Raw genomic sequence first — 23,379 nt, 5'->3', positions numbered from 1 at the left:
CTTCGTGTGTTGAGCTGGACAATCGTGGGTTTGCTAGTGTTCTGTCTAATACATTCTGCGGTCATGGAGAATTTTGTGGCATTCAGAGGCAGAAAACGAGCTACTGTGAGGGAGGACGACATGACAACTGAAAAACTGGTCAGGATCTTCCAGGCCGTAAGCTATGGTCGTCATGTGGCGTCCGTTGGCGTCGTTGTTGTTTTGTTGTCATTGTCTGTTGTCTAATCCATTAAGATAATTTAGTAAACTATCAGAATTACAGTGATTATAAAATTACTAACATGTCATCCCTGTCCCCCACTCTTTCTTTCTTTCTTTCTTTCTTTCTTTCTTTCTTTCTTTCTTTCTTTCTTTTCCCCTTGAAAACCTATTCGTCAAAGGTACATGGCCCAACCCTCTACATCACCGATGACAGCAATGTGGCTCTGTTTCCTGGGACTGACGGCACCTTCAGCTCTCCTGACCTCACCATAAGGGGGCATTATGAGGTCCACAGCGAAAGCATCAGCATGGAGGACTCACCCAGTGTGCCACTACCGCGCAACCCTACCCGCTTTGTCTTCCATTGTTCGTCTAGTGCAGCTGCAGGCTCTGCACCAGGGGCTGCTGCAATTCTAAAAGCTACTAGGGCGTAAGTTTTCCAAGGGTGATCTAATAAAACTGTTTCTCTTCGTTAAAATATGAAAACTGTGTTGTCACATAATAATAGTACTTCATGGTAGGAATGTCATACAGAGTATATTAAATGATCACCCATTGACTCAAGTCATCAGTATCTGCTAGCCTATGTAATAATGCTAGCCTTTACTTTAAACAGTAACACAAGTACAACATTTATCCACAAATTTGAGTTGATCATATGTGACATTGATAACACAGCTGCGTTAAGTACCTGCAGTCAATACATCAGCTACTTTATGTCCTTCAGTCACACACGCATCTATATGTGCATCATTGGCCTTTGCCTGGATGCACCTTGGCTGTATTTACCTGTATGGCCACGCATCATTTGGTGGTTGAACCAGACAAATTAAAAGGCTGCATAGATGTATTCTCTATTGTAACTAATTGTGTATAAAGGACTAGCCAATGTAACATGGCACTATATTTTTATTTTCAGGAATGGCTTTGTTGCTGACATTGTGGAAGGCAAGTTGGAGACAAAGACTGACAGTCCGTTTGTCTGAATTTGAGGCATTGTAAAGTCAAAAATGCCCTTGGACAAGAGGACACATTCATCCTGACTGATGGTCAGGGAAATCAAATTCTTGACTCTGAGGGAACCAGAGGTATGGTTGAATATTTTAAATTGTTTTTGTAAGGTTGATGCAATCGCAAGCACGCCTCCACCATACTTTTTTTGTTGCCATTTTAGAATTTACTTATGTCTACATACTTAATGGCATGGGGGGGGCAGCATGGCTAGGAGGTAGAGTGGTTGTCTAGTAACCAGAAGGTTCCTGGTTTGATCCTGGGCTCTTCTAGAGCATGTTGAAGTGTCCTTGATCAAGATGCTCAACTTCTCACTGCACCTGATGAATAGGTCGGCACCTTGCATGGCAGCTTCCACCATCGATGTGTGAATGTGAGGCAGTCAATGTAAAGCAGTTTCAGTAGCCAGTAAAGTAGAAAAGAGTTCTAAAATGTAGTCATTTTGCCATTCAGCTCCCCTGTGCACCTCCTTTATATTTTTTTCACTGACGTCACTAATTTTAGTGTTATATAAGCATTATGTTAGGTACCACTGAGAGTTGAATCAGTGTGGTGCAAAAAAAGATAGCAGTTAAATTCAGTGTCATTAACTGGTGTGCCATTCATATAGTGATTTTTACCTCTGTCAGTAGGTTATGTTTTCATCAGGTGTTTGTCTGTCTGTCTGTCTGTTAGCAAGATATCTAAAAAAGCTAATTTTGATGAACTTTTCAGGAAATGTTGATACTGGCACAAGAAACAAATGATTCAATTTTGGTGGTGATGGGGCGTGGGTGGGGGGGACTGATCTGCCTTGACGGAGATCTGCGCTCTCTCAGTGCTTTTCTAGTTTTCCAAAGTGCTTTACAATTCATGCTCCACATATTCACACATATTCACACACCGATCACAGAGACATCAAAGTAGGGCACCAGCCTGTTTGTCAGGAGCAATTAGGGGTTCAGCATCCTGCTCAGGTACACCGGGGTATCGAACCATGGACCTTCTGGTTTCATAGTAACTACCCTTCCTCATGTGCCATGCTGCCCTTATTTTCATGTTTAATTGACTACTTACTCTACAGGATCAACATATTGGAAGCAAAACTCAAGGAAAGTACTTGCTGTGACAGAAGAAGAATTCATGCTGTTACAAGGAAGTAAAAAGAGGAGACTGAGGTACCTAAATTCATTCATTCATTTTCTGAACCGGCTTTATCCTCACTAAGGTCATAGGGGTCGCTTGGAGCCTATCCCAGCTACTTAAGGGCAAAGGCGGGGTACACCCTGGACACTTCGCCAGTTCATCGCAGGGCTGACATATAGAGACAAACAATCACTCTCACATTCACACCTATGGGTGATTTAGATTAACCAATTAACCTATCAGTGCATGTGTTTGGATGGTGGGAGGAAGCTGGAGTACCCATAGAGAACCCACGCAAACACAGGGAGAACATGCAAACTCCACACAGAAAGGTCCCACCCCTGTCGACTGGTGTTGGAATCGAACCCAGGACCTTCTTGCTGTGAGGCATGAGTGCTAACCACTGCACCACTGTGTCGCCCCTCGAGGGCTGACTTTCAATAGATTGCAGCGAGGGAGCTGCTCTGCTACGTCTGAAACCCTGACCCAGAATCAGGTTGTCTGCAAGTGATTTAGCACCAGGTTCTCCACAAACATGTGATGCAAGATAGGAGAGGGGCAGCCATCATCTGGCCACGCCCTGGCCCTGCCACGAACGGCTCTCCTCACTGGCCAAAGCTGGCTATCCGAGACCAACTGAAAATCCGTGGCGCTACGGTATCATTATGTCTAGGTGGGATTCTGACTTAGAGGCGTTCAGTCATAATCCCACAGATGGTAGCTTCGCACCATTGGCTCCTCAGCCAAGCACATACACCAAATGTCTGAACCTGCGGTTCCTCTCATACTGAGCAGGATTACTATTGCAACAACACATCATCAGTAGGGTAAAACTAAGCTGTCTCATGACAGTCTAAACCCAGCTCACGTTCCCTATTAGTGGGTGAACAATCCAACGCTTGGGGAATTCTGCTTCACAATGATAGGAAGAGCCGACATCGAAGGATCAAAAAGTGATGTCGCTATGAGCGCTTGGCCGCCACAAGCCAGGTATCCCAATGGTAACTTTTCTGACTCCTCCTGCTTAAAACCCAAGAAGTCAGAAGGATCGTGAGGCCCTGCTTTCATGGTCTGTATTCATACTGAAAATCAAGATCAAGCGAGCTTTTGCCCTTCTGCTCCACGGGAGGTTTCTGTCCTCAGGACACCTGCGTTACCATTTGACAGGTGTACCACCCCAGTCAAACTCCCCACCTGCCACTGTCTCTGGAGTGGGTCATGCTCGGTGGTGCGCTTGACACCAGAAGCGAGAGCCCACTCGGGGCTCGCCTCCCCTCCTCACCGGGTAACTGAAAAAACAATAAGTCAGTGCCATGCAGAGAGCTATAAAGGGGCAGGGGCTCAAACTTCCAAAAGGGCACATGAAAACGAAAAACCACCAGTTACATGTGATTTGAAATGTTTAATAACTCACTACACAAAGTATACATTTTTACAGTAGTTTGGCAGACAGCTACAATAATACTATGTAATAACTCACACAGCTGAATAAAGTGATAAAAATTAGGTTTGAAATTCTTCCTTGTTGTAGCCTCCTTGCAGGCCAGGTGAAGATCACTCTGAAAAGGATGGTCTCACTGATCTTGAATAATCCCCATCCCAAATGTGGCAAATTCTGGAACTGCAGACATTTACAGGAACATGAGGGATATATTACCAGACCAATATTTACCAACTTTGCTAAAAAGTAACCCCCCGCCCCCCATGGTTAAAAGATGTTTGTATGGGTGTCTGTGTGTAAGACTTCTGTAAATACCTGTATACGTTTTCTTTCTTTCCTCCAAGTCCTTTCCACTCTTCATCCCTTTGAAACTGATCCTAATTCAACTTTTATATTTTCCTTTTTGATTTTTGACTCTTTTTGTTGAATTTTTCGTCTTCTCTGGTTCAGTCTCGATACAAAATAGTTATTTTCCAGTTCTCTCATTAAATCTTCTTCTTTGTAACATATGCAAAAATAGAAATCTTGGTAATTATTTACAAAAAATCAAAATCTTGTTTTAGGTTCAGTAAAGGTTGAAATGTTGATTCACAACAGAAGTCTCCTGTTGGCCATGTCCCTAAATTATTTTTGTCTCATGGCTTGATGTCCCTTGCACACCTTCAGACTGTATCTCACTGTCACTGCCTTCTATTAAGTCTGTCTGATGACTTGATGTCCCTTGCAAATTTTGTGGTGGCTCCATTTCATCTCCTCATCTGACCTATCACTTTGTTTGTCCATCTAGGATTAAAAAGTATACAAATACGTTTAAATCAGGCTACAACAACTTAAACATAATTAATGTGTGTGAATGGTGTGCATAATGCCCATGAATAGTATGTAATGTTATTCCTTATATTGTGCTTACCTGTAGTACTTTTTTTCACCCCGTTGGTAAGGGATCCGCTACTTTTAGCAGCTTCAAGTAGCTCCTTTCTTTTTTGTTTAATGCACCTTTCTTTGCAAGGCATCTTCAAACTAAATAACAAAACAATAAAATATATAAGAAATACAACCAATGCACCCACATACACACCATGCATGTCAAGTTTTTTTTTATTATTCATGAGTGAATGTAAGGGGTGAGTGAGTGGTTGGTGGTGGGCAGATGTGGCTACAACAGTAGCTTGCCACCAATGTGTATGGAATGAATACAAAATTGAATAAAAAGTGTCACTGAGTTTCCAAAAAAGATATATAATACTAATGCTCCATCTTCATCATCATCATTATTATTACTATATTTATTACTATCATTCAATATTATCATTATTAGTGTCATTATCAGTATTATTATCATTCAGAATTATCATTATTTTCCAGACTCCATATTTCAAGCAAGTCCTTGGAAATACCTTGTTAAAATTATTTGAAAACTGTGGGGTGGCTGTTGCTTATTTTCATTCAATAAATTCATATGACTAATTAGACTAGACTCAGGCTGCACCTACTCTGTGTATAGTAGGCTACATTAGGCTACTGTAAAAGATGTGCATTTTCTACAATGTAAAATATATATCTTTCAGTGTCAAAAGTGAGGACTATTAGCATGTGTTACAATTTTGCCGCTAAAACTCAACAGTTCATGGCAATAAAATATAAGCAAATATTTGTGACTACTTCAGCGAGGACTGAGACTCAGGTGGGCACCTAGCTGTTAGAGTGTGCTAGTCTGTGAGCTAATTCCATGACATGATGATGATATTGAATTATTTACTCACGATCGGTTTTTGGCCCCCAGAACTGTAGTTGTTGAAGAATAGGACCAGGACCAAAAGCGACATGTGAATGTTTTTGAAAGATAGCGGGGTGGACTCTCACGTATCTTGAATCGCGGCTCTTCCCTCCTCCTCGTTGATTCTCCAGACCGCATGACATGTGCGAGTGTGTGTGTTGCAAGCAAGGTTGCACAGGAGGAAGGGGCGCGGCGTGACAGAGATGAAAGGGCACCATGACCAGGTCAAGTGACGGCGAAATTAAACCACTCTTAACATTTATTATCATTGATCAAAATTTTAGTCACAAAAATTTTAGTCATGCAGTTTTTTGCGAAAAAAAAAAAAAAAAAAAAAAAGAGTAAAAAGGGCACTTGTAATCAGAGGATCAAAGCGGCAGAGGCTCAAGCCCCCCCGGCCCCCTGCTTTGCACGTGCCAGAGGGTAGTGGTATTTCACCGGTGGCCGGAGCCTCGCATTTATTCTACACCTCTCATGTCTCTTCGCAGTTGCAGACTAGAGTCAAGCTCAACAGGGTCTTCTTTCCCCGCTGATTCTGCCAAGCCCGTTCCTTTGGCTGTGGTTTTGCTAGAGGGCAAGTAGGGACAGTGGGAATCTCGTTCATCCATTCATGCGCATCACTAATTAGATGACAAGGCATTTGGCTATTTTAAGAGGGTCATAGATATGACCACCGTCGACGCACTTTAAGGGACTGTGAATCTCCACGTGGAAACACAGCAGCATGGGCGGTAATCATCCCTTGCTTTTACAAGTAGGGAACCAATGTTGTCAAGGATGCCCAACACATCCGATCCGAGGCGCCCTGGTGAGTTGGGGAACTGCAGAGCTATAGAACATAAGACACAGTTCGACCCGCTTTCAGAACTAAGCCTCCATTGACTGTGGGGTTGCTGTTCCCTGTTCATCCTCTTGATGTAACGACATTAGAGAGTGTTGGTGAATGGTGGCAAGATACATCACTCTACATATGACGTTGCCAGTGAATAATGAATGGTACCCAAATGTCACCACCAGCGCCAGTGACACCAAGCCGAGGAGGGTAGGCGTTCCAACAGGGAATTGTAATTGGAATCATCATTTCCATTGAGACCAACTCACCGGATATCACACAATGCAGAAATCATGCTGGATATGCCTCCCCTTGTAATCCCCACTTCACGGGTGGAATACAGTCTGCGCTAGACTAATAGGACAACAGGTCAGGAGTTACCCTCTGGTGAGGGTAAGGTAACATTAGGGTTCCGGGGCAGCATTCTGTGTTAGACTCGTAGGGCAACAAGTCAGAAATTACTTTCTGTTGAAAGTAAGGCAACATTAGGTTTCTAAGGCAACAGGCAACATTGGGTTCCGGGGCAGCATTCAGTGTTAGACTAGTAGGGCAACATGTCAAGAATTACTTTCTGTTGAAAGTAAGGTGACATTAGGTTTCCGAGGCAGCGTTTCTGAATCCTTTGCACAACTTGATTGTTCCCCATAGTGCAAGTTTGCAGAAACACCTCACGATGGATCTGCATGATATGGATGGTACACCCAGGGTTCGGAGGAGAGTGGTGTTACGATCATACCATTTTCCTTTGGCACCAACTGGAAAGCCCCAAACCGAGACAACAGTGGTGCCAGGAAATTGTCTTTTCACCGCTTATTTTAATTTCTTGTATTTGTCGACTTTGCCTAATTTGTAAGAGTCGACATGTCGTTGGATTCAAGTGGGATTGCGACATCTATGATCAAGGCTTTGTTGCCTTTGAACACAATCAAGTCTGGGATCCCAACTTTGCCATCTTTCTTCACCAATTTCTTTTCGGCAACAACCTTCCATTTGCGGGTTCGACACACCTTGCCTAGGACCTTACACACATTGTTGTGTCACCTCATGTGGGTAGACTTGAGCCCTTCACATTTAGACATGTGTAACCACACTCAGCGTTAACCTAATGTGGACAGTTTATATTAGACAATTACTTGGACCAGTACTTCAGAGACTAGATTCAGCTCACAGGAGAGAGTGGTGTTATAGATACTTATGGAGTAACAAAAGTAAGAAAAGCTCAGAAGCCTATGGGTAAGTATAACAGTGTATTGCATAGTTGTATATAAAAGAAAATTTAAATAAACAAAATAATGAAAAACATAACAGGCATACAGTATTGTTTTTTTTCCACAGGGTATGATGTATAAATGTTTAAACCAATTTACCTTCCAAAGGCATTTGCACACTTTATACTAGAAACCCTATTTTGACTAATTGGCTACTCAAATGAGCACATTTGTTTACAGTTAGCATCTGTTTGTTATTATAACTGTCTTATTACTATCTAATTTATATTTATTATTGAAATGAACTTAAGTATTATCTATTTATAATCTATTTTCACTGATACACACTGCACCTGATGGCCCCTTTTAGTTTCTAAGCTGAAATTTAGTAACTTTTAACCTAGAGGCAGACTAGTTGGAACAGCCTGTCGGCTCCAATTGAGCATTAGAGTGCATAACACATAGAAACAAAAAAATATCTCTGAACAGAAAAACAACAAGAGAATACAACCAATTTACATTTCACAGTAACCAGTGATAACTGAAGTGTTGTTGTTGTTGTTGTTTTTTTTCTCAGTCCAATGAAAAGGGAAAAATAAAACCCCAAAGAGTTAGGATCTCCAGTTCACAAATAAATCCTCAGAGTCTCTAGTAAAGATCAGTCCTACCGGATCTCCAGGTGAAAGCAACGGGAACAACAGCAGTTCAGTTCAGATTCGAAAGTTGGGTTGGCCCGCCACGACTACTGTCCTCTGTGGCTACTAACTGTAGTTCAGCAGAACAGCAGCAGAAATCCACTCCAAGAGCAAAACAAATCCAGCGCTGACAACAAACAGGGATAACAAAAGACCCGGCCTGGATAGGCCAAACACAATTACTCATTTATCTATTATAAACTACTTTATTCTAGCAATATTATTTTAATTAAATCATTACACACAACAATGATCATGAATATGAAAGAAAATAAGAGTAATTATAATTGTGTTCAGTTTCTCCCTTTTTTTTTTTTAGTCTGGAATTTAAACATACAATACAAATTACCTGCTCTAATCCTCTGTCTGCCTTAACTTTCAGTGTGATAATCAATTACACTATCAGAGTATCACATAACAATAATCAATATTTCAAACTCTATCACAAAATAAAGTGCACTCACCAGAACAGGATGTTGGAATATAGCTTTGCTAATGGACGTTAGCACAGCTCACACACCCGAATTTCAATCCACTTTGTAGCAACAGGTGACATGAGAATAAAAATAATATTAATATTTAGCTTTACAAAACAGCCGGCACATGTTCGAACAGTGTGCTAACACGCAGCACGATGACTGAAGAGTAAATCAAATAAAAACTCACGTCGCTGTCTCTGCTTCACTGCGTGGTGATTAGCTGCATGCTAATTAGCAGCTACAATGCTGGCTAACTATAGCAGGGAGTGCCATGATATCTAGGGAAAAAACTCTGGTAGCTTTTAGCTAAAACCGATCATAAATAAAGAGATGATGAAAATCTCTGTCGGAATCCACTGTCTAACATGGATTAGAATTAAGTTCTTTTAACATGCTTAATGGAGCAAAAGAGGCACGGCTCATCTCCGTTCTCACCGCAGCACCAGGTGGACACAAAACGTGGCTGGCACTTCCTGGAATGCCAAGAAGGCGCATGCTGATTCGTCGGTGATGTCAATATACAGCATTCTGATTCCTCAATGTAAAATATAGCGCGTTTATCTCTAAAATCACTTTCAATCATTTTAATTCCCATTATCACCTCTTTGTTTACAACCACCTTGAAATAAAACACACCCTTCATGTAAATGATGGAGACATTTTCCCTTATATCAGAAATTTATGTGCTATTAACATCAGAGTGGATTAGTTTAATTGAAACGTCTAATTTAATTCCTTTCTCCTATTCAAGGCCTAGTAGTAACATGGGTTACACATGACATGCCTGAATGGTTCATTTTCCACGGAAAATGGGGGTATCACCGTGTGCTCCATACATGACTGAGGCCTGCACTGGAAGGGAGTTGGACCAAATTTTAAGTCCGAGAATGAATTTGGACTGAGTGAAGCCTGCCGCCACTGGATCCCGGAGCAAACACTTTGAGATTTTATCATCTCGAGAGTATCTGATGCCATGGCCATGAAATTTGAATTTCCTCCACCTGTTAAATTCTCTGGATTTGAGTGTCCTTCCAGAAATTCTACTGAGGTCAACCTGGTGGATGAATTTTGTTTCACATTCCAAATCCCCCGTCAGGGATTTAAGGTTCTTGGACAGAGAACCTCTATCAATCGAGGAATTGGCAACAAACCAGGTGAGAACATCTGACGATTGGAGCAGATTTACCTGTCTCCTAATCTGAGTGGCTGGGATCACCACACTGAGTCCAGAGATACTCAGTCCCCCATCACAATAACATGAGTAGAGCAGGCCGTTAGCCGTGGTGGGGTGTAAGTGGAACCACTTACGTACTTCTGTTCAAATGTCCCTGTCACAATCTTCCAGAAGTGTTTTGTTTGCCATGCCAAAGTCAGCATCATAGGACAATCGGGGGATAGCAAATGTACATAGTATGTCAAGTTTGATTGTAGGTTTGACTTCCACTTCTGAAATCCTATTTAAGAGAACCCAGAGGTTTTCCCTAATAGTGGGTTTCAAAAAGCCTTTCCAAGGGTCAATTTTGACGCCGAGGTACGTGATCCAGTCTGAGGGACCACCTAAGTGAATAGGCTGACCTCTTAGTGTCCAAGCCATGGCATTGACGATTGGTTTCCCTTTCTGACTCAAAAAGCTGTGGCATTTGGCAGGATTGACCGCCAACCCTGTCAGCTCAGTGAATTTGTCCAGAATTTTGAGGTTCATGTGTATAGCTTCCCACGAGTCGCTCAGGAGAACCAAATCGTTAGCATAAGCCATGGCCGAGGCAGAGGTACCGTTACACAAATCGAATCCCTTGCCTAATTCTTCCAATTTGTGGAGAAGTGGGTCCCAGGCCAGGTTGAAAAGCATGGGGGACATGGGATCCCCCTGCTTGACACTGACTTGGAGAAAGATTTTCTCAGGTAGCCCTTTCTCCGTCTGAATCCGAGAGTAGCATTTTCGATGGACATCATTTCTTTTCAAGCTGTCCGGACCAGGAGCACTTTCCTGATCCAGCTTCTTGATAACCGAGACAACTTCAAATGCTGAGATAGGAGAGGAGAAGTGGGAGTTATCCGCTAACGTGGCATTACCAAATTGGCCCAGAGACTGAAAGGTATCCGCCCTCTCCCAGATACCTTTACATACATTGAGGATTTCCTCACAGTCGATGGTACACTGTGACCCAGTCCGTCCATCAAGTATATCAGATGCCAATGTTGCGAAGGACTTCTCTGCAGCTTCTTGCCTCAATTTGTATGTCAACCGTGAGTGGGCTAAGCCAAATTTGTTAGGGGGCCCGGTGCGAATCTTTCTGACTTTTGCTTTTATCTTCGGATTCCTTAAGGAATCTATCACGCATCTGACCAATTTCCCAATTTGCATGAGGGTCATTGGCCATGGTTTTACATGTTCAAACTTGGGGCTCTCAAAAGCTAACCAGAGTTTGTCCTTGACCCCAGAGACCGGGCGAATGGGGTCCATTTCCAATCTGAGATTGTCTATTACCTGAGTAAGTCCAGGACCCCTATGGCAGGGAGTATTCTTAAGAGAATACTGTACTTTACATAGAACCTTGCATCAATATTAGATTTGACTTTTAGTACACATAGGCAAGACCTCCATTGCCTGTTCGACACACGTTTTATCATCTGGGTATGCATTCAGAATGTCCTTTAGGATGTATGTCAGAGTCTGCCCACGGAGCACGAGGCATATTCCGCGTGATGGGATGAGAGAAGTCGGGATGCTGCAGGTAAGATTCCAGGTGTATTCTCCTTCTATGAAGAGAGAGACTCCTCAAGATAGAGATTGCCCTAGACCAATCACCGCAGCTGTGACCTGCCATGGGTTTGGGTTGACTCTTAGTCTGTGATCGCCATTTTGGGGCATGAGTGAGAGCTTGCCGGAGGGACAACCAGTAGCCCGCACATTTAGTGCATAGAAAGACACCCTACAAGACCTATACAATTGTTTTACATGCCGCCACACTTCTCTCGCAGTTGGGAGGTTTATAGGGCAAAATTGACACTTTTGTGCGGTCCAAGGAATCTTAAGTCCCAAGGTGACTGACTGAGGTAAGGTTTTGTTGGTGAAAGATTGACGCCAATCTTTGTTGAAACTAAAAACCAACATGCCCTTTTCTTTGCTGGGAGGAAATAGGGTTTTCTAGGGACTAGAGTCCAATGCGGTCTACTGGGGGTGGAGAAAGCCTGGGAAACAGGGCTCTCAGTCTCTCCATGTACAAGATGTCTGTCAGGTACTGGGGGCGGGACATGATGGGCCCTCGGGGATGACAAGGATCTGCGGAGCTCCCAACGAGGCGCAGGTCTCCTTCTCGGGGTAGACATGGTCAACACTAAAAGGGGCACACATATGGGTATTGGTTAATAGAGTATGAAGTACACAGTAACCAAATAAACAATCCATTACCATCCTCTAAAGGGGAATATGCTTAGAGGTTTCTCTACTCTCTACTAGTTATTACAAATAGAGACACCGGCCCACCAGAAACCCCACAACTGCAACGCAGGAGGCACCACGGCCGAGGGCCCCAGCGAACTGGGTCGCTTGCCGCGCTTCCGACATCGGGGAGAGGGGGGCGACTGCTCCCCCGGCCACGGCACGAGCCCAGCCCAGCCCCGCTTCGCAACCCCAGCCCGACCGACCCAGCCCCTAGAGCCAATCCTTATCCTGAAGTTACGGATCTGACTTACCCACTTCCCTTAAGTACTTTGTTCTAATAGGCCAGAGGCTGTTCACCTTGGAGACCTGCTGCGGATATGGGAACGGCCTGGCGCGAGATTTACACCTTTTTCCCCGGACTTTCAAGGGCCAGTGAGAGCTCACTGGACACCGCGGGAACCGCAACACTTTCCAGGGCATGGGCCCCTCTCTTGGGGCGAACCCATTCCAGGGCGCCCTGTCCTTCACAAAGAAAAGAGAACTCTCCCTGGGGCTCCCGCTAGGTTCTACAGGATCATTTGTGTTACTGCATGGGACGTCTCGCGGCGCCTATCTCCACCACTCCAGATTCGGGGATCTGAACCCGACACCCTTTCGATCGGCTGGGGGCAACGCAGGCCGTCGTCCCATCCTTCCAAACGGTGTTCGCCCATCTCTTAGGACCGATTGACCCATGTTCATCTGCTGTTCACATGGAACCCTTCTCCACCTTGGCCATCAAAGTTCCCAGTACCTAAATTGCTTCATTTTTTTGCACAGGATTTCGGGTTGTAAATTTGTATGGATTTTCCTCTAAAGTGGTCAGTTAGGAGCTACAGTACTTTTGTCTGTAAGGTCTACCTGCAGTAGTTTAGTCGAACTTTGGGGGAATCTGACCAAGTAACTATATAGATCAGGCATGTCCAAAGTCCGGCCCGGGGGCCAATCACGGCCCGCGGTCAGATTTTATACGGCCCACAGCTTCGGTTTTATAATGTATTCTTTATGGCCCGCTTGGACTGTTGATCCGAGTACATGAATCATAAAAGGTTCAAAATGCAGTTTCTCCTTTCACCTCATGGTGGCAGCACCACTCTAACTCTATCTGGCTCTATGACTTTGCCGTGAACCATTTTCGCTAATTTCTAACCATGGCGCCTGTAAATAAAAAAAACGGAAGTTGACAGTGAGGGCCGCCGCTTCCAGGAGAGATGGGAATTACAAATTTTTTTCACTGAAAATCGAGGCGATTGTGTTTGCCTAATTTGTCAAGAGGCTGTTGTCTTGTTTAAGGAATTCAATGTAAAGACACACTAGCAGACAAAACATGCTAACGCATACGACACGCTAGCAGGGAGTGAGCGTTCTGAAAAAGTGAAGCAAATTCAAGCTGCTTTAAACTCACAACAGTGACTCTTCATGTGAACCTGTGAGTTCAGTGAATTCACCACCAGGGTAGGCTACCAAGTTGCTAGGTTAGTTGCCTGTAACTGCTGGTGTTATGTACTTGTAGATGTGACACAAAATATTACTTTCTGAATGATTTTGTGAAAGACAAGAGTAAGAGTCATATGTTTTCATCTTAAACGTTAACAGACTTTACATTACTGAGTAATATATGAGTAATGATTACTCATATAAGTCATGTTTAAAATGAATGTGGGGTTAAGATTTTTATCAACTTCTTGGACGTTTAAGATACTCCACACGGTTTGTTCTATGTTATCTGACTCCAGATGTGAAAGGAAGGCAGAAATGTTTTGTTTTTTTTAATTTGTTCACACCTGAGTGGCTTAGATTTGGTTACATTGCCATTTAAAAAAAATGATATTGTGACAATGAAAATAAAGTTGTTTTTAAAATTATCGCTTTTATATGTAATTTTTACTGTTTAAAAAACGTCCGAAGGGACCACTGGCCCCTGGCAATCTCCACATTATCAGATATGGCCCTCTTTAAAAAAAGTTTGGACACCCCTGATATAGATAGTTCATATTTGTGCTCATGGTCTTATTGGCTCAGGTTAAATAAAGGCATTCATTTGAAACTGTTTTCAGTTAAAATCACCTTGTACTTGCTTTAACTGTAGATAGGCTAATTTTTCACAACAAGAACAGACGTCAGTTTGCTTGTATATTTTTCTTTTATTTCAGTCGATGAGAGGATAGTGGCCTCCAAGTGGTTTTGGATCAAATGTAAGACGTTCTGGCAGCCCAGGGACTGCAAGAAATCTCCACCACAATGAAGAGGCTGATGGAGTTTGCAAATGCCAACCGCAGAACAACAGTGTCCCTGACAGAGGCCCAGGCAGCAACAGTTAGAGATGCCTTCACATCAAAAAAAACAAAAAACAAAAACAAAAAAAAAAAGAAGAGATGCCTTTGCTGTATTGTACGGAAGCGTATTGCATTCACAAAAAAAAATAATTTCGGCTCTGTTTTTCTGAATTAATGAGATAATTATCTCATAATTACGAGAAAAAATAAGTTAAAAAAAAAAAATCGGCGCTGTTTTTCTGAGTTTATGAGATACTGTTTCCTGAAAAAAAAAAAAAAGCTCTGTTTTTCTGAGTTTATGAGATACTGTTTCCTGAAAAAAAAAAAAAAAGCTGTTTTTTCTGAGTTTATGAGATACTGTTTCCTGAAAAAAAAAAAAAAAGCTCTGTTTTTATGAGTTTACGAGATACTGTTTTCCGAAAAAAAAAAAAAAAAAGCTCTGTTTTTATGAGTTTACGAGATACTGTTTTCCGGAAAAAAAAAAAAAAAAAAAAAAGCTCTTTTTTTATGAGTTTACGAGATACTGTTTTCCAGAAAAAAAAAAAAAAAAGCTCTGTTTTTATGAGTTTACGAGATACTGTTTTCCGGAAAAAAAAAAAAAAAAGCTCTGTTTTATGAGTTTACGAGATACTGTTTTCCGAAAAAAAAAAAAAAAGCTCTGTTTTTATGAGTTTTACGAGATACTGTTTTCCGAAAAAAAAAAAAAAAAGCTCTGTTTTTATGAGTTTACGAGATACTGTTTTCCGGAAAAAAAAAAAAAGCTCTGTTTTTATGAGTTTACGAGATACTGTTTTCCGAAAAAAAAAAATAAAATGTGTCTGTGTTTCTCTGTCACTGGGACAGTGGTCCCTGGTCCAGGCAGGAGTTCCTTCTATCTGTGCTGCTGAAAGCCTCTCGGGGGAGCGTGAAGTTGTTTCCGTTCTCGGTAACCGTTTCCGATTACGGATCATGAACTAGTTTCGTTCACAGAAATCAGAACCAAGCCCCGCTTCGTGCACGGATCAGCCCTTCAAGCACACCAGGCGCTCGGAGGCCTGTAACCCGGCTTCCTGACAGGGCACGACCGCGGTGATGGGAGTTGGCATTAATGAAGTCAAATAAATGACATTCCACTAGCATTAAATAAAATATATACAGCAGAAGAGTGCAAATGTGGATTCAGTTATTTGTCAGACCTGATGGAAAGCATTAGTCAGAACTAGATCCATGGAGGAGCGGCTTGGTGTACCGGTTCGTCCCCCCTCCAATAACTTTCCATCAGGTCCAGGTGGACAGCTATCCGCTCCCCGGTGTGTAAGCGGACTGGAGCGGGTGGACGGAGCAGCTCAACTCGACAGAACCCCGGCGCTCGGAGCCTGTAGCCGGCTTCCTGACAGGACAGGACGCGGTGAGGGAGTTGGCATTAATGACTACCACTACTACTAGGACTCCTGGCCATGGGGCGGGTTGTCCTGTCCCGGTGCATTGGGCCCGACCAGGTGAACCAGTGTTTTCCATGGCTGGTGGTCCTGTGCCAGCTGCTCTGCGTCCTCCATGGTAACTCCATGTTGTCGGAGGTCGCCTGCAATGACGTCGAGCCATCGGGTGCGGGACTTGCCTTGTGGTCGTTCAGTCTGCGGCCTTTTGGGTCAAACTGAAGGATGGCTCTTGTTGGATGGTCAGGAGGGAGGCGGAGGACATGACCGAACCAGCGGGGGCGACGTTGGCCGGCCAGGCTGGATTGCTTTGGGCTGGCGTGTGCGGGCTCCAAGCACCTGATTGGAAACCCGCCGGGTCCCACCTGATGTTTTCGATGGTTCTGAGAGCCCTGCTATCAAAGCCATCTATTCTGGCAGCCAGAGTCTGGTTTAAGGGCCATGTTTCGAGCCATAGAGCAGGATGGAGAGGACGGCCAGAGTTGTAGATCCGGAGCTTCGTCTGCGTGAGGATGGTTGGTTCCGCCACAGTGGTTTCCAGAGAGACTGCAGAGCTGATGCTGCCAGGGCCCTTCTGCGGGTAATCTCTGGTTTTAGGTCCCCGTTGTCTGTCATCACCCCAGATACACAAAGCTCTTGACAGGTTCTACAATGTCATTACTAAGCTGCAGGGGAGGTGGATCTGGCCCATCACTGACATGCGTGAGGTTGGTTTTTGTCCAGTTCACTTGGAGGCCAAGCTTCTGTGCCTCTTCACTGTAACTGCCCAGAGCATCTGTCAGCTGACTGTAGGATGTGCTGAGCAGGATGGTGTCAGCAGCGTACTCCAGGTCCTGGCATTAATGAAGTCAAATAAAATGACATTCACCAGCATTAAAGAAAATATACACAGCAGAAGAGTGCAAATGTGTATTCATTTATTTGTCGGGACCTAATGGAACGCATTAGTCAGAACTAGATCCGTGGAGGAGCTCTTGGTGCCCCGGTTCACCCCCCACCCCCATAGCTTTCCACCTGGACCTGATGGAAAGCTGTCCGGGGGTGGGGGGTGAACCGGGACACCAAGACGCATTTTTCTTTAATCATGGTGAATGTCATTTTATTTGACTTCATTAATGCCAACTCCCATCACCGCGTCCTGTCCTGTCAGGTAAGCCGGGCTACAGGTCCGAGAGCGCTGTTCTGACAGTTGAGCTGCTCCGTCCACCCCGCTCCAGGTCCGGCTACACACGGGGAGCGGATAGCTGTCCACCCTGGACCTGATGGAAAGTTATTGGAGGGGGGACGAACCGGTACACCAAGCCGCTCCTCCATGGATCTAGTTCTGACTAATGCTTTCCATCAGGTCCGACAAATAAATGAATCCACATTTGCCACTCTTTGCTGTGTATATTTTCTTAATGCTGGTGAATGTCATTTATTGACTTCATTAATGCCAACCTCCCATCACGCGGTCGTGCCCTGTCAGGAAGCCGGGTTACAGGCTCCGAGCGCGGTGTGCTTGAAGGCTTGATCCGGCACGAAGCGGGGCTTGGTTCTGATTTCTGTGAACGAAACTAGTTCCAGATCCGTCATCGGAAACCGGTTACACGAGAACGGAAACAATTCACGCTCCCCCGAGAGGCTTTCAGCAGCACAGATAGAAGGAGCTCCTGCCTGGACCAGGACCACTGTCCCACTGACAGAGAAACACAGCCACATTTTATTTTTTTTTCCAGACAACGTATCTTGTAAAACTCATAAAACAGAGCTTTTTTTTTTTTTTCCGGAAACAGTATCTCGTAAACTCATAAAAACAGAGCTTTTTTTTTTTTTTTTTTCGGAAAAACAGTATCTCGTAAAACTCATAAAAACAGAGCTTTTTTTTTTTTTCCGGGAAAACAGTATCTCGTAAACTCATAAAAACAGAGCTTTTTTTTTTTTTTTTTCCGGAAACAGTATCTCGTAAACTCATAAAAACAGAGCTTCTTTTTTTTTTTTTTTCAGGAAACAGTATCTCATAACTCATAAAACAGAGCTTTTTTTTTTTTTTTTTCAGGAAACAGTATCTCATAAACTCAGAAAAACAGCGCCGATTTTTTTTTAACTTATTTTTTCTGCGTATTATGAGATAATTATCTCATTAATTCAGAAAAACAGAGCCGAAATTATTTTTTTTTTGTGAATGCAATACGCTTCCTGTAGTATTGTCTGCAAATGTAATTTTAAAAAGTATTTTATGGTCCAAAAGTTTACACTGTACTACACATAACTAAAAAAATGTTCAAAACGTATGAACTTTCTGTCATATTTAGCAGTAATAATGAATGCTGAATAATGTTGAGTATATTCAAAGGGATGGAAGATCTTAAGTCAGGTGTTCTAAAACCACAAATCAACATGCAATGAACTGATATTACTATGGACAAAGGTGGGTCTCCCTAACACATATGAGTACAATTGACCTCTTTTAAAGGTGGGGTGGGAGATGTTTTACAGGAGCATTTTTGACTATATAGCTTAAAATCCCTTTCACACCCCAATTACAACCAATTAATACCATTTTCTAACACAAAAAATAAAAACAAAACATGTAGTCACCTGTGGAATGGACAGGACTGGAAAAACACCATCCAGTCATTTTAAGCACCCAATCAAAATGATTGAACGGTGATATGTCTATCAAACTTGACTGCCATTTGTCCCTCCCCCCTCTGTGCGTACCCCTGTTTGTGCATAAATGGTGCGTTCTCAGAGGTTTGGAACAACTGGTACAGGAAATGAAGCCAGGGCCAGAGCTGGGATATATTAGTTATATTAGGATGAAAAGTTCACCCCCAAACTGTTTTGTCACTATTCTGTCCCCTGCATGTGTGGCTACACGAAGTGACAGATAGCTAAACACTGGTCTTCAAAGCTGTAAAGCGAATGATATCTGAGATGTAGAAGTAAATTGAAAGCTCTTTACTGTTGGTCTTGTCACAGCGTCTTACAGTATCAGAAGAGTTATTATCTTTCTTGTGAAACTAAAAGAAACAGACACAAAGACATGTTCATATATACAAACTGGAATATGAAGTTTTAGCATCCACTTATAAATCTTAAGAATTATGAAATAAACTGACACAATAATCACAAACTATAACCTGTACAAATATTATAAACAGGATACACTTACAAACAAAGCTTCTTCAAGGCTCAACAGTGATGGATGCGATGGATTGGACTAGGATGCTCTGTAGCACATGGCCACATATATTTGACTATTAAAATGGCTGCTCTGAGCTTTCACCTTAATCATGTGACTGTAACAGCCAATAGAAACTGAGGACTTTAAAACTAAAAGAACTCCCTTAAACTACCACCAGGAGGCACTGTGCAACATTACAGTCACTAACATAAATCACTAGGAAATATAATGCTAGTCAGATAGGTCTGAAGGGGGGTTGTTCTGTAAGAGCGGGGGAGTTGGAGGAGACTGAATGAGATATGCATGGACTGGGACCGGGGGCAGTAGCCAGGGTCAAAGCCCAAGCCGGGGTTGTATGGGGATGGAGCCGGGGCCATAGCCGGCAAATTGTTGCTGTGCAGCACTCGTGAACCCTTGGGAACAAGCATTGCATGTGCCAGTACTCTGGAGGCGTGGCTTCAGGGGGATGTCTGAAGAAAGGGGTTTGGACTTTTGAATTGTGTATTTTCAAAATGTAGCTTGCTTGAACCATTTTCTAAGATCTCGTACCCCACCTTTAATGAAGAAAATAGCATTTCTCATCATAAAGTGTTATTAAAACAATAAGCAAATACTGTTGTTTCCAAAACTGTTTTGTGAATCACACTTGCAGGTCCAGTGGCTGAGCTGATGGTTTGGTCATGCTGCTAAAGCCTTATTGGCTGCAGGATCTGCACTGAAGAATGGCAGCAAAATTGTACCTTTTGCCAAAAATGTCAAACTGACGATTTTGGTGATAACACACAAAGACTCACTGGACACTCTGATGCACTGGCAGCACTGGAAAACATACTCTTAGAAGAGTATGGTACAACATGTTTGTGCACAGTTGAATAGTTTAGTTTTGTTTTTTTTTTGTTCTTTGAATGACATTTCCAGTAAGTCTACAGTTCAAAAACACCCTTTAGTGTGCATTGTTTTTATTCTGTTCTCTTGCACTTTACCCAAGTTAGAATGCTGTGAAAGCTAATGTACAAGTTTGGATTTTCACAATTTAATTTATTTTTGTTTGTTTTGTTACATTTTTTGTAAGTAAACAAAATCTTGTATGAGGATTCTGCCATTCTGGCAACACTGGTGCAACATGTTTTATAGTTTTCTAACGATATATTCAAGAGTTTTTTTTTTTCCACCTAAATAGTGAAATACAAGACAGAGTTCTAAGCAATACAGTTTCATTTGCCCATTTTTTCAGCTGACAGTTTAGGGGTGTTCAAGTGCACAATGGGATCCTTTTGCCCTGGCGTTTTTTTTTTTTGTTTTTTTTTTAATAAAGCAACCTTCCGTTCTTAGTCTGCTTACTTAGACGCTAGACTTCCACCTGCTACAACACAAAAATTAACAGAATTTCTGTTACTTTTTCAGACATATCTTTGTGTTACATTCATGAGGTACAACAAGGCATCTTGGAAAACAGTGTAGTCATTGTTTACCACATGATTAAAAAGAAGAGAAATGTCAGGGTAGTTCTCCCCAAAGTCCTGTTCTGCATGACGTCTGTCCTCCTCAGATGAAAAGGGGTCCGTCCCAAAGGTTTACATCCAAGTCAGCGAGGATCCCGGCTCTTGCTCGTACATGTTTGCTACAGCAGAGGCACTGGGTAGCAGCTCCTCAGAAATTTTTGAGGGACACCCACCGGCAGCGAGTTCATTGGGTATCCCGCGGCCTGAAACAAGGAAACATGGGTAACAAGTGATTAACAACTGTTAAACGGATCGTTTTGAATGGTAGTTGAATGTGACTTTAAATTTTACAATGTCAGGTGAATATCATACATCATGCATCATGAACCAAAATGGAGGAGAGGAAAAGTAACATCATTAGTTGGCTGCTTAATCTTTACATTACAAAGTTGTTTACTTTGAAGAGTCTTTTTAATTTTTGCAAGTCTTAAGTTATATTCTGAGTTATATTTTCCAACTGTATCTTGTATTTTTATTTTAAGAGGTACTGAACAGTCAGGTTTGATTCGTGTGTGTGTGGTTTTGATTGAACTAACACCTGCCTGCGATGAACTCAGAGTAGAGGTCAGATTCGACCTAATAGATCTATTTTACATCTTTAGAAAGTAGTTGTGGTAAAGAGAGTGTAGAGCAGAAAAAAACAGAATAACGAACTAGGGGATTTTTTGTGGTCAAGACATGCTAGCTTAACAGTGCAGGTGTTGAGACTTAGATCGCTTTGCAGCTAGACTATGTTGAAAGATAGTTATTTTATGGGTTTTTTGGGCGTAGATGCCTAACCAAGGTTGATTGACAGGCATACACAGCACACGCTGAACTCGAAAATCACACCAGTTAGCCAACTAGTGGGGTAGCATAGCTAACCTATTGTACATTTTGTGATAAAGCACCAAATCGGCACAGATGTAGACTGATAGATAGTGAGCAGATATAGATATTGAGCCGCCTCAAATTTTGTCTTGAACGGCCATTTTTCAAGATAGCCACCAATTGCGTTGGGTGAAAATTGATTTAAGCATAGAATTAGACACAACTGATAAATATTCATGTTCTTGGTGTCTATTTCTATAGTTTGGGATGTGCTGAAGTCATTTTTTGTGGTTCCAGTCTGCTCAGAGGTCAAAATTTTGATTTGATTCAAGGTGGCGCTCAAAATCTGCATAAAATTGACATTTTGCAATAATGTAATACTTTTCTGTTCAGACTGTGGAACAAGATATCAACATTAGCATTCTTACTGTCACATTTACGTATTTATTGAAAACTTTTGGCCACTACAAAATTTTACATGGCAGTTGTTTTCCAACATGGCAGCAGTAACTGTTCTCTGACAGTTTATGATCAAGATATTGTCACCGACTCATGGTTCTTTCCAGTGATCAGAAGTCCTTCCTGTGAGCAGTCTCCCTCACACACACACAGACCTGTGCATTTAGGGGCCGTTTACACGGCGTAGGATTCAGTCGACTCCGGGAAGATTTCATGGCGGATTAGCCTTCTGTTAACATGGAAACGGTGCCTAGAGTGCCTGAATCCGGAAACTTTTGATACCAGGGTCCAGGGTGGAACGTTATCGATACGCTCCGCATTCCAGCTCTGTGTTAACGCGAGTTGGAGCGTTCCGGGGTAAAATATGACGTCACCGCATGCGCGCGCAGCCAAGAACCACCAGTTAACCCACTCCAGGCCAGTTGGTGGCGGTAATGCGCCTCCAAGCTGGTTTGCCAGCCTCTATGACACAATAAAGCTGCGGAAAAGAAGGAACAACCACAACAACAATGGCCGGTGTCAGAACAAAATACGTGCTGCTAACTTTTATAATTCAGGGCCACATCCAGCAACAACCCAACTTCATCGTCTGTCCACACAAAGAAGTCCTGCGTCTTCGTTCTACCACTCGCCATTGTTGTTTGTAAATAGTGTTGTCCGCCTATTCTTCTTCTTCTCATTTAAAGGCTGTCTAAACCGGAAATCGTTTGTGCGCAGGCACGTGTTTTACCGCCACTGTTTCACTACAGCTCTACATCGCCAGCTACTGGTCTGGCATGGCCACTACAGCGTATTCAGCCGTCCTCGCGGACTCATGTGAACACAGATCGTTATCATAGCGGCTTCGTCTTAACGCGGAATGATTTTATAACGCAAAGGAGAAATCTTTGCGGAATTGGATCTTAGTGTTGCCGTGTAAACGTAGCCTTAAGGTCAGGTTAGACTAATTATGCTAATTAGTCTAATTAGAATGTTATGTCTTGCACAATTTCAAGTGCTGGTTCTTCCCTGGTCTTTCCTGACCATTTACAGTAAAGGGGGGTGCTTAATATTAAATACCACATTAGCCCTGATTTTCTAATGCTACAAGATGTTCTAAGCACTCCTGTGTAATTTTTTTGAAATTTTTGTCCAACCCCCCCCCCACCCCACCCCACCCCAAAAATTACTTTTTTAACTCCGAAAACCACAACTTTCACAGCTTTTCCACTCTTTTGTCCAGTGCAATGTATAAATATGTTCATGATGGGCCATTTAATGATCTTGTCAGTGCCATATTGTATCGTAAGTACTTACGATACAATACTTAGTACTTACTTAGTACTTTGTACTATGAACAAATGAATGAATGTCTAATGTCAAAGTCTTGTTGTAGGTTAAAGGTCACCAAAATGCCTAGTTTTTTTCAAAAATTCATACCATTCCGACATTTATCAAATCTGTCCTCAGTTCTGTTCCCTCTGGTTTCCTGGTGGGACCCCCCAAGGCCTTTGGCCCTTTAAAGACACATTACAGACTAAATATTGCAACATGTACATTCCATTTGAATTTGCCG

General features: G+C 42.6%; 1 long non-coding RNA gene across 1 annotated transcript; it reads right to left on the bottom strand.

Annotated features, from left to right (window-relative positions):
• Positions 1-3,028: 3,028 nt before the first annotated feature.
• On the bottom strand, positions 3,029-21,388 carry LOC115428002 (uncharacterized). The gene is made up of 3 exons (XR_003936568.1): positions 21,360-21,388; positions 16,905-16,915; positions 3,029-3,170 (listed from the first exon to the last, which is right to left on the bottom strand). It is a non-coding gene; the product is annotated as an uncharacterized LOC115428002 (long non-coding RNA).
• Between the last annotated feature and the right edge of the window lie 1,991 nt (positions 21,389-23,379).

The sequence above is a fragment of the Sphaeramia orbicularis genome, chromosome 11 (genome assembly GCF_902148855.1).
Source record: "Sphaeramia orbicularis chromosome 11, fSphaOr1.1, whole genome shotgun sequence".
Lineage (NCBI taxonomy): Eukaryota > Metazoa > Chordata > Actinopteri > Kurtiformes > Apogonidae > Sphaeramia > Sphaeramia orbicularis.
The sequence above is the reverse complement of the archived record's forward strand: the minus strand, read 5'-3'. Positions and strand labels throughout refer to the sequence as shown.